This window comes from Planococcus citri, chromosome 4, assembly GCF_950023065.1.
Source record: "Planococcus citri chromosome 4, ihPlaCitr1.1, whole genome shotgun sequence".
Taxonomy (NCBI): domain Eukaryota; kingdom Metazoa; phylum Arthropoda; class Insecta; order Hemiptera; family Pseudococcidae; genus Planococcus; species Planococcus citri.
The window spans coordinates 33,535,005-33,545,802 of record NC_088680.1 but is presented as its reverse complement, the minus strand read 5'-3'; positions in this window follow the sequence as shown (position 1 = coordinate 33,545,802).

The window sequence follows — 10,798 nt, the reverse complement described above, 5'->3', positions numbered from 1 at the left end:
AGTCATCGTAGTCATCGTAGTCATCGTCGTCATAAATCTTTTTGTAGATTTGTAAAATGCTAAGCAATATGCATTAAAAATAATTGGCTACGTTTTTTTTTTCTAAATTCCGAATAAAATTCAAAATATTACTGTTGATAATATTGATGATAATGAAGAGCGAAGATTTTGCGATCTGTTATAATATGAAAGGTTTTGCGCATCCAGATCGAATCCTTAACTTATAAAGTCGTAAACCAGTTTCATAAAAATTGAAAAAATTGATCAATTTAATGATTATAAAAAAAATACTGATTGAAATCAATTCTCTTTTATTTTGCAGAACATGGTTCTATGTCAGATGGATTTCTCATTTAAAACTTTCCAAAGGAGTTTCATAAAATCGCTATTGACCTAATAATAAATCAAAAATGTTTAAATGCTGAATTTCTCAATAGGTACTTAGCATGAGCGAATAATTTATTGTGTATTTTGGAAAGTACTTTCAACCAACTTACGATTCGAATAAAAGAATTATCTGCAACGAGTTCATTTTTTTAAAAACTGTCTTAAAATGCCATTTTTTACGTTTTTTCTGAAAAAATTTGGGAGATAGTTGAAAATGTATACAATAAAACTTTTTCAACATCAAATTCCTACCCTAAAAATATTTCAAAAATTTGGTAAAAATAGCTGCTTCAACCAAGGATGAGAATTATTGTAAAACTGCTTCGGTTGAAGAGTGACTTTTGGATTTTAAAAAGATCGCCTACATCAATTTAAATTCAAACTTATCCTGAACTTTCTTTTTTTAAATACCTTTTTTTTTAATGATTCAAGTGAATTCATTATACCTTAAACGCAAAAACTCTTTTGTAATCAGCGATTAGCTGATGGCTTGTTTTCCATCTTTCCTTCATAAATTTCCAAATTTCCATGGAAATGTATGATTTGAAAGTTACAAAAAATTTTCCCCATAAATTTCCAAAAAATGTCCATGGAAAATTTTCTATAATCTTTAATAACACCTAAAAGAGATGAAAATTTACTTCAGAGGCAGGTTAGAAGTTCAGAACTTCGAAGTCAAACTACAAAAAAAACTCTTCATATCCAAATTAGTAAAATACCATATTTTACCGTATTTTACTGCCGTATTTCCCAGCGAATAAATTACGGTAATTTAACAGCCCTGGTATGAACACAACTATTAGCTAAGACTAGCTTCTTACTTCTATTTATAGTATTACTGTGAGATTTTGCATCTCAACTTTGCAAGCTTTTGCTTGGATAAAATAGTAGACACGAGCAAATGTGAATAATGGTTTCATTAGCGAATAATTACAAATGTATAGTACATACAACAAATAGATAATGAATGAATATTGGATATGGCAAGAGGTACAGTATGTGCATCATACTTGAACTATACTAGCTGCTCGTAGCTCGTACCAATGCGCATAGCAGTCATGCTGTTGCATTTGAGCAACCAACACCTTGCATAGTCACATACCTGAAGCCTCTGATAAGTCACCTCATCAGGATGACTCGAATATGTCGCCTGATTCACGCAACGCCACAGTACTCCCCTCCAGAGGGAAGCCGTGATATGAATACGAAACAACATAACATTTACGAATATACAAGAAATGCACAGTAAAAATATACATATAAAATACATACTTATGCCAAAAACATTACAAAAATTTGAAAAAAAGTAAAAAACAAACGAGTACAATAATGAGAAAAATTAGTATAAAAATGACTAGAATTACATGACAAAATACATAAAAATAAAAAAAATTGAAATGATTAAATTATTATAATGCTTACATAATATGTTAGAAAAAGAAACGAGAGATTAAAAAAGAAAAAGGATACTATTTTGAGTAGGTTCCTTGGAATCTGACCTTCCTCTTCAGTATAGTCTTCTTTGGAGGTTCAGTCTGCAACTCTGGAACAACTTTCGGCTCTCTGGAACTTTGTTTGGCTTGTCCAGAATTAGTAAGTATCAGAGTCCTGCATGGTGTAGTTAAAAGTTATCTGTGTTAGTTGTGTGTGGAGTGTGGTAAGCTACCAAATATAACTCATCCAAAAGCGGTTATAAGCCAAAGAATTATTTTAACCTAACTTGTAGTTAAAATAACTACACTACCTGTGGGCTGTGATTATACTGTGTTCTTATCAGAAATGTAATGTCAATTCTGTCTTATCTGTTTGATGAGTCACCAAAATGTATTGATGAGACACCAGAGAACCGAAGGTGGTTAACATAATTATGTTTATTAACCTAACTTACCACTGGTTGCGCGCGCTGACAAAAATAACTGCAGTTAGTACCCTGTAGTTAGATTAGCTGATAGCTCTGGCGGTTATCTGGCTATTTTAACTACACTGTGCAGGACTCAGGTAGGTATGCTGGTTTCATTTGTTTTTTTTTTGACAAGTTTTGAATCATTTAGCTTTTAAAAAAATTGTTAAAAATTTAGATAATATGAATTTATATTGGATTTTTTTTACTTGCTCTTTTTGATATCTAAGAATTTCTCAACCTTTAGGTGGAAGGTTGGAGCAAGTTGGAGCGATCCCTTTGTGAAGGGTGAGGAGTATAAGGTATAAAGAGCTCAAAAAGTGCATATTCGAAAAAATTCAATTGAAAATAGACAAAAATGAAAGTGAATAGAAAAAAGCCAGTGAACCAAAAAAAAAAATCAGTGAGTTTTTAAACCCTGTAGAAACGATTTTTTCTGGTTAATTTCAAATTTTGAGCAATAGACCACGCGAATTATTTTTTGGAGATACCATTTTTAAAAAACGCTTCTCGGCCTTCTCCCTTCTCTTCTATAATTCTTCAAATTGAGACCTCCAAAATGACAACAGTCATAGTAGGCCAAGGCCTACATGAATGTTCTTCAAAAAACACATGTGATGATGAATGAAAGGTAAAGATATACTAGAAACAGATAGGTACCTAAATAACAAACATTAGTTCGTAAACTCTTGACAATTTCACTCAAGCCAAGGCTGGTGAAGGTTGTCGTTGTCGAATTATAGAAAAATAAAAAACAAACTATTGACAGAACGACTCACTCGCTATAAATAGCAATTCATTTTCTTCTCTTTAATATATGCCAAAGCGTACCAATAATACGCATTTCGACTCTATGATCCGTTTCAAAGTCTCTCCCACCCCTTCCTCAATATCATTTTCAAGCCTTTCGCTGTACATTTCATGACGAGCGACGGTGTGACGACGTATAACTTTTTTTTTTTGAAAAATATCAACAAAAATACGCCAAAGTACGAGATAAAAACGCCGTTTATTTTCCACCGATGGATAATGTCCGATGAAATATTTTTCTTGTGTTTCGTAGCACAGATGGACCAAGAACACGGGAGCGGGTTCGCTTCGAGCTGTTTCTTCGCAAAAGGTGTAATTTTGCAGGCTTTATAAGCTTTTCTTTAGTTTACACTTAACGTAGTCATGTGGTCAAATTCCCACCGAGCCGAACGTGAAATGGACACAACTCATTCCGGTAACTTTTTTTGTGTATTTTTTTACGGCCGCTTTTAAGACAACTATAGCGTTTTATTCGGGAACCTGTGACATAGCTAAATCGCCTGCCTATTTTTTTTTCTTTTGGAGTTGCGCCGCCTTCTCGTAAAATGCTCACATATCTAGGTATCAATGCCTATTTCAGATTCGATTTGGATGTTGGTTCTGAAAGTGAAAGGGTTTTATAATATTCAGGTTGAAATGATGGGTTGTTTTTAGTGGGTGCTTGGAGGTTAGATCTAGCGTTTTTTGTTACTTTTAGAATCTTGGAAATAGTTTTGAAGTTGGTCTCGAAGTGAGGAGGACTTCTTTTGTACACATTTTGAATTCCTACAACTTGATGCATTCACATTCAATCTATCTGCAATGTGAAAGGACCAGTTGTGTAACCTTTTGCCCCTGCAGTTTCCATGTTTGGCAAATCAATTCACACTTGTGTAATTCGGGTTTCAGTACAGATATATTTTTCTAACAATCTATAGAATAGAAGCCCGAGTGTCCGAAAAATTCTTCAAATAGAGATGCTTGGAGCATGTATAGATCGAGACCCTTTGCAATTACTCCTTCAGCATTTTTGACCTTGCATGAGTTCATTTTGATGAATCTAATGAAACAAGCTGTCTTTAGCGCACCTCCCCGTTGAAGTTCCTTAATAAATATTAATCGTGTTGGATATGATATGAAATACGTGTCTACTACGCAAAATTCTAGCATGTTTTCTTTCCATTAAGCTCCGACCCGTAGCTGAGCTTTTTCATGCGATCGTACCGCATGGTCAGTTTTGTATATTGACGTGCATCGTTAAAATAATATACTACATTGACCCGGCCGTCGGTCGTCGTAATATGGAAAGTGTATAGGTATAGCCTAGCGTGAGCATGAATTTTTCGGGAAACAAAAAATAACGCATAAACGGACTTTTATACGAGTAGTTCTATCTATAATAACTCATCATAGGGCATATTGTGGTTTCTCACACTGGGAATGGGTATAGGCCTTTGGATATTTCTGCCTGTTCTTCCGTGTTTTGCGTGTGTTATAGATAAGATCCGACAAAACAATATGAGATTTTATGAAATAGCTACAAAAATTCATTATTGAAAGCATCTAAGGTTTCTTGAACACGAAATATTCGTACTTACATATTGTCCTGGCGTAGCACTGAAGACAAGCCGTCGCAGCTTTACATCGTCAATATCTTCAATTTTCCATGATCGGTTCGAAAAAGTTGAATTTTGCCACGTTCAGATCCTCTTCTACTGGATTTGATTTGATCTACAACGGTACAATCGTTCACAAATTATTTGTCGATTTTGAGGAAATCGTTTGCGAACGAACCGAGTCCAGTTTTTGATTATTGGATTAAAACGGTCAATTTTGTCTTCTCATTCTTGCCTGCAGTTCAGTGATGGAAAACTGAAACTGAAACTAAAACTGAAACTGGTTAAAAACTTGAACTGAAATCGAGAAACTGAAACTAAAACTGAAACTAGAACTGAAATGAGAAAAACTTAAACTGAAAACTGAAAACTTGAACTGAAAAAAATAAAACTGAAACTAAAAACTGAAAACTTGAACTGAAAAAAATGAAACTGAAACTAAAAACTAAAAACTTGAACTGAAATGTAAAAGTTTTGCCATTCACTGACTTTTGTCGACAAAATCATCAATCTATTCTCAAAATTCTTATTTTTTTCAAAAATTTTTGCCCTCGCTTCGCTCGGGCCAATTTGAATCTTTTCTTTCCAAAAAAAAAACATTGATGAAAATGAAATTTAGAAAAAGTTGAAATCAGAAAAACAGAATAGCGAATTCTCTCATTAAATTTGATATTGTTCTACTTTTTGAACTACAAATTATCCAATCTTTTGCCCTCGCTTTGCATGGGTCAATTTGATACTCTTCTCAGAAGTCAGAGTTACAATTTCAAGAAACCTATTAAATTTGAAAATCGATTGATGTCGTTCTACTTTTTAAATCACAAAAAAATTTTCCAAAGCTGAAAACTTTTGCCCTCGCTTCGCTGGGGCTATTCAAGATGCTACTTGGGTCATTCCATGTCAACTCAACCAACGTTTTTGGGTCATGTCCTTCGATTTCGCTCAAATTTTTTTTACAATATCTACCCACCTAGTAAGTAAGAAAGCCGCAATCAGTTTGGTCCCAGCTCCCTCAGGGGGCGGATGGAGGGGCTTCTATTATTTTCAATACTTTGATCAAAACTGATTTCACAGTTCGAAAAAGCATTTAATTTAGAACTTTTTAAGTGTTCAAATTTCAAAATGGCGCTGTAAGTGGGAGCTACCATTTAAAATTTTGAAAAAATTTCCATAGATGTACATTTTGATACTTTTTTGAAATATTTAGGTTTCGAGATGGCACTCGTTGACGAAGGGGGAGCATCCCCACCCCCAATTTTGGGTGAAACGTTCGAAAGAAAATCTGGGGCATGTGATATATCGAATTGTATGTTTTTGGTGACGCTGAACACGAATATGACGTTAGATTTTTGATAGGACCCCATCCACGGCCCCCAGCACCTCCCCAAAGGGGGTAAAAGTTCAAAAAAGTGTTTTGTTCATGCCACACATGGAATAATATGTTTTTGGTGACGCTGAACACGAATATGACGTCAGATTTTTGATTGGGCCTCATCCACGGCCCCCAACAATTTTTTTGGACTTTTACCTATTGGGGGAGGTTCTGGGGGCCATAGGTGAGGTCGATTTAAAAAACTATGGCTATATTCGTGTTCAGCGATATCGAAAACATACTATTTCATGGGTCACACGAATGTTACCATTTTTTTTGGGGTTACCCGCTTTGGGGAGGTGCAGGGGGCCGTGGACGGGTCAAATCAAAAATCTGATGTCATATTCGTGTTCAGCGTCACCAAAAACATATTATTCCACGTGTCACACGAACAAAACGCATTTTTGAACTTTCACCCCCTTTGAGGAGATGCTGAGGGCCGTGGATGGGGTTCTATCAAAAATCTTACGTCATATTCGTGTTCAGCGTCGCCGAAAACATACAATTCGATATATCACATGCCCCAGATTTTCTTTTGAACGTTTCACCCAAAATTGGGGGTGGGGATGCTCCCCCTTCGTCAACGAGTGCCATCTCGAAACCTAAATATTTCAAAAAAGTATCAAAATGTACATCTATGGAAATTTTTTCAAAATTTTAAATGGTAGCTCCCACTTACAGCGCCATTTTGAAATTTGAACACTTAAAAAGTTCTAAATTAAATGCTTTTTCGAACTGTGAAATCAGTTTTGATCAAAGTATTGAAAATAATAGAAGCCCCTCCATCCGCCCCCTGAGGGAGCTGGGACCAAACTGATTGCGGCTTTCTTACTTACTAGGTGGGTAGATATTGTAAAAAAAATTTGAGCGAAATCGAAGGACATGACCCAAAAACGTTGGTTGAGTTGACATGGAATGACCCAAGTAGCATCTTGAATAGCCCCAGCGAAGCGAGGGCAAAAGTTTTCAGCTTTGGAAAATTTTTTTGTGATTTAAAAAGTAGAACGACATCAATCGATTTTCAAATTTAATAGGTTTCTTGAAATTGTAACTCTGACTTCTGAGAAGAGTATCAAATTGACCCATGCAAAGCGAGGGCAAAAGATTGGATAATTTGTAGTTCAAAAAGTAGAACAATATCAAATTTAATGAGAGAATTCGCTATTCTGTTTTTCTGATTTCAACTTTTTCTAAATTTCATTTTCATCAATGTTTTTTTTTTGGAAAGAAAAGATTCAAATTGGCCCGAGCGAAGCGAGGGCAAAAATTTTTGAAAAAAATAAGAATTTTGAGAATAGATTGATGATTTTGTCGACAAAAGTCAGTGATTTGACCCGTCCACGGCCCCCTGCACCTCCCCAAAGCGGGTAACCCCAAAAAAAATGGTAACATTCGTGTGACCCATGAAATAGTATGTTTTCGATATCGCTGAACACGAATATAGCCATAGTTTTTTAAATCGACCTCACCTATGGCCCCCAGAACCTCCCCCAATAGGTAAAAGTCCAAAAAAATTGTTGGGGGCCGTGGATGAGGCCCAATCAAAAATCTGACGTCATATTCGTGTTCAGCGTCACCAAAAACATATTATTCCATGTGTGGCATGAACAAAACACTTTTTTGAACTTTTACCCCCTTTGGGGAGGTGCTGGGGGCCGTGGATGGGGTCCTATCAAAAATCTAACGTCATATTCGTGTTCAGCGTCACCAAAAACATACAATTCGATATATCACATGCCCCAGATTTTCTTTCGAACGTTTCACCCAAAATTGGGGGTGGGGATGCTCCCCCACCGTCAACGAGTGCCATCTCGAAACTTGAATATTTCGAAAAAGTATCAAAATGTACATCTATGGAAATTTTTAAAAAATTTTAAATGGTAGCTCCCACTTACAGCACCATTTTGAAATTTGAACTTTCAAATTCAAAGTTCAACTTTCAACTTTTGAAAATTTCAGAATACTTAAAAAGTTCAAAATTCAATGCCCTTTTGAACTGTAAAATCAGTTTTGATCAAAGTATCATAGTTTTGGAGGAATGGGCTGCTGAAGTTGAGTACCTCGAGACAATGTGGAAATAATGGAAGCCCTCCCCCACCCACCCCCTGAGGGGGCTGGGGCCAAACTGATTGCGGCTTTCTTACTTACTGGGTGGGTAGATATTGTAAAAAAAAATAGGGTGAAATCGAAAGACATGACTTTCAAAATCGCCTTTTTTTGGTTGAGTTGACATGGAATGACCCACTTGTAAGTAGGTGTACAAAAAATGCAAATTTTTCACTTTTTCTGAACAGAACAGAACTACTGGATTTTCAAAGTTTTTTGATTCTATATAGTGCTCACTGCTCAGCATGTTAATTAAAATGTTGATTATTGTGGCAAAATAACAATTTTTTGTCGGCAAAAGGACGATGCTATCTTCCTCCCAAGTATAGCATAACTTGTCTTTTCTTCGGTCCCCTCAGGCCCGGATTTTCTCTGCACAGCCCTGCATATTTATTCATAATTTTTGAATTTGAAATGTTTGTATTTGAAATTTGAAGTTTTTGTTGCCAAGTAGCAAATTAGATTAATGTAGGTATGAAAAAATTCATGAAAGAAAATAAATTTTTTTTTCATTTCCTTTTTTGAACTTTAAGAAAAATTTTGAAAACTGAAACTGAAATAGAAAACTGAAATGAAAACTTGATCTGAAAAAAGCAAAACTGAAAACTGAAACTAAAAACTTGAACTGAAAAAAGTACAACTGAAACTTAAAACTGAAAACTTGAACTGAAAAAAATAAAACTGAAACTAAAAACTGAAAACTTGAACTGAAAAAAATAAAACTGAAACTAAAAACTAAAAACTTGAACTGAAATGAAAAAGTTTTGCCATCACTGCTGCAGTTTTTATTTCTCAATGATTCATTTGTTCACGAACGATTTTTCTCTTCTGAGCAAATCGTTCGCGAACGAATCATTCACAATTTTTGTTTTTGTGTAATGCCAGGTTTAAAGTGTAATCTTTCATCTGGTTTGAAATGTTGACAATTCATTAATTCGCGATCTATTTTTGACTTCTGATTAAATCGTTCGCGAACGAACTTCAATATAATGACAAAGCTGTTCAGCTTCAGAGTATGTTTTTGCTTATCGATAAACTTTTCTAAAATTGGCGCGAAAATGAGTGAATTCAATTAAAAAATTAAATTCGCATCAGTCGTTCATGAATGATTTGTCGATTCTGAACAAATCGTTCGCGAACGAACTGAGATCAGTCTTTGATAATGTCATCTATACGTGTAGATTTGATGCTTCAGTGATTCATTCGTTCGCGAACGATTTGCTCAGAAGAGCAGAATCGTTCGCGAACGATCAACTCACATTTTTTATTTATTAATGAAAGAAGGTTTCATTTCGTCTTCTGTTCTAGCTGATTTGATTTGATTTGATTTTCGAGTGATTCAGTCGTTCTCGAATGATTCATAATTTCTGAGCAAATCGTTCGTGAACGAATGATTCACATTTTTATTGAATCATGAAAAAAGGTTTCGTTTCATCTTCTGTTCTAGCTGATTTGATTTGATTGTGGAGTGATTCACTGATTCAGACGTTCTCGAATGATTCATAATTTCTGAGCAAATCGTTCGCGAACGAATGATTCACATTTTTCATGAAAAAAGGTTTCGTTTCATCTTATGTTCTAGCTGATTTAATTTTCGAGTGATTCAGACGTTCTCGAATGACCGATTCATAATATCTGAGCAAATCGTCGGTGAATGAATCATTCACGATTCACGTTTTTTATTGATTAATGAAAGAGGATTTCGTTTTATCTTCTAGCTGATTTGATTTTCGAGTGATTTCCGCCTGAGGCAGTGAAGGAGCAGAATTTTTAGAAAATTTTCGAATTTTTTCATTCAATGTTTTTGAAAAAAATTCAAAACTGTATGAGTAGGTAGGCATCTATTTTTCAGAAAAAATGGGCAATACATCATCAGGAAGAATAGTACCTTGTTATCGACCGGTAGAAAAATTTTTGTTCGAGATTTAAAAAGCCAAAGAGCATCTAAAAACCATTTCCTCGCATTTACAAAATTTTCCGATGACGCCTAGGTATTTCATTTTTAGCTTGTTGGAAAATTTTTGAAAATTCAAATTGGGCTTATGAAGAAGATCAAGTTCTCGTCCTCGATTCCTCAACAAAAAATATTCCATCTCGTATCATCAATAAAACGTGCACTGATTCCTTTGCATTCCTCACCTCTCACCTTTTTTCGACCGTCTGCAAAATACTATAAACAAAATAGACATATTAATTACACGGTAGCGAGTAATTACACTCCATTATAACATCGAAAAAGGGGAACGGTGGATCGTAAATCGTTAATTCGCATTTTAAAGCACCTTCACACGCAACCGTATAGGTAAAAAAAAATCACCGAATCATAAATTACTCGCGATGTACATTTGATAACTCTGTTTACATCGTTTTATTTATTTTTCATTTTTGGCAGCGGAAAAAAACACCCACTCGGGAAAATTAATTCTTTCTTTCGTAAGTTATTTGATCTGGAAACTGGTGATTTTGCTTTTGCTTCGCAGTTTGGAAATATCTTATATGTACTAGCAAAGAACTAACGTCATCTGTTGTCTTAAAGTTGAAATTCTAACATATGGACTGGGAAACGAACACCAAAATGTTCTATAGAACTGATCTCGACTTCTCGAGAAACCCATATTTTTTGTTTTT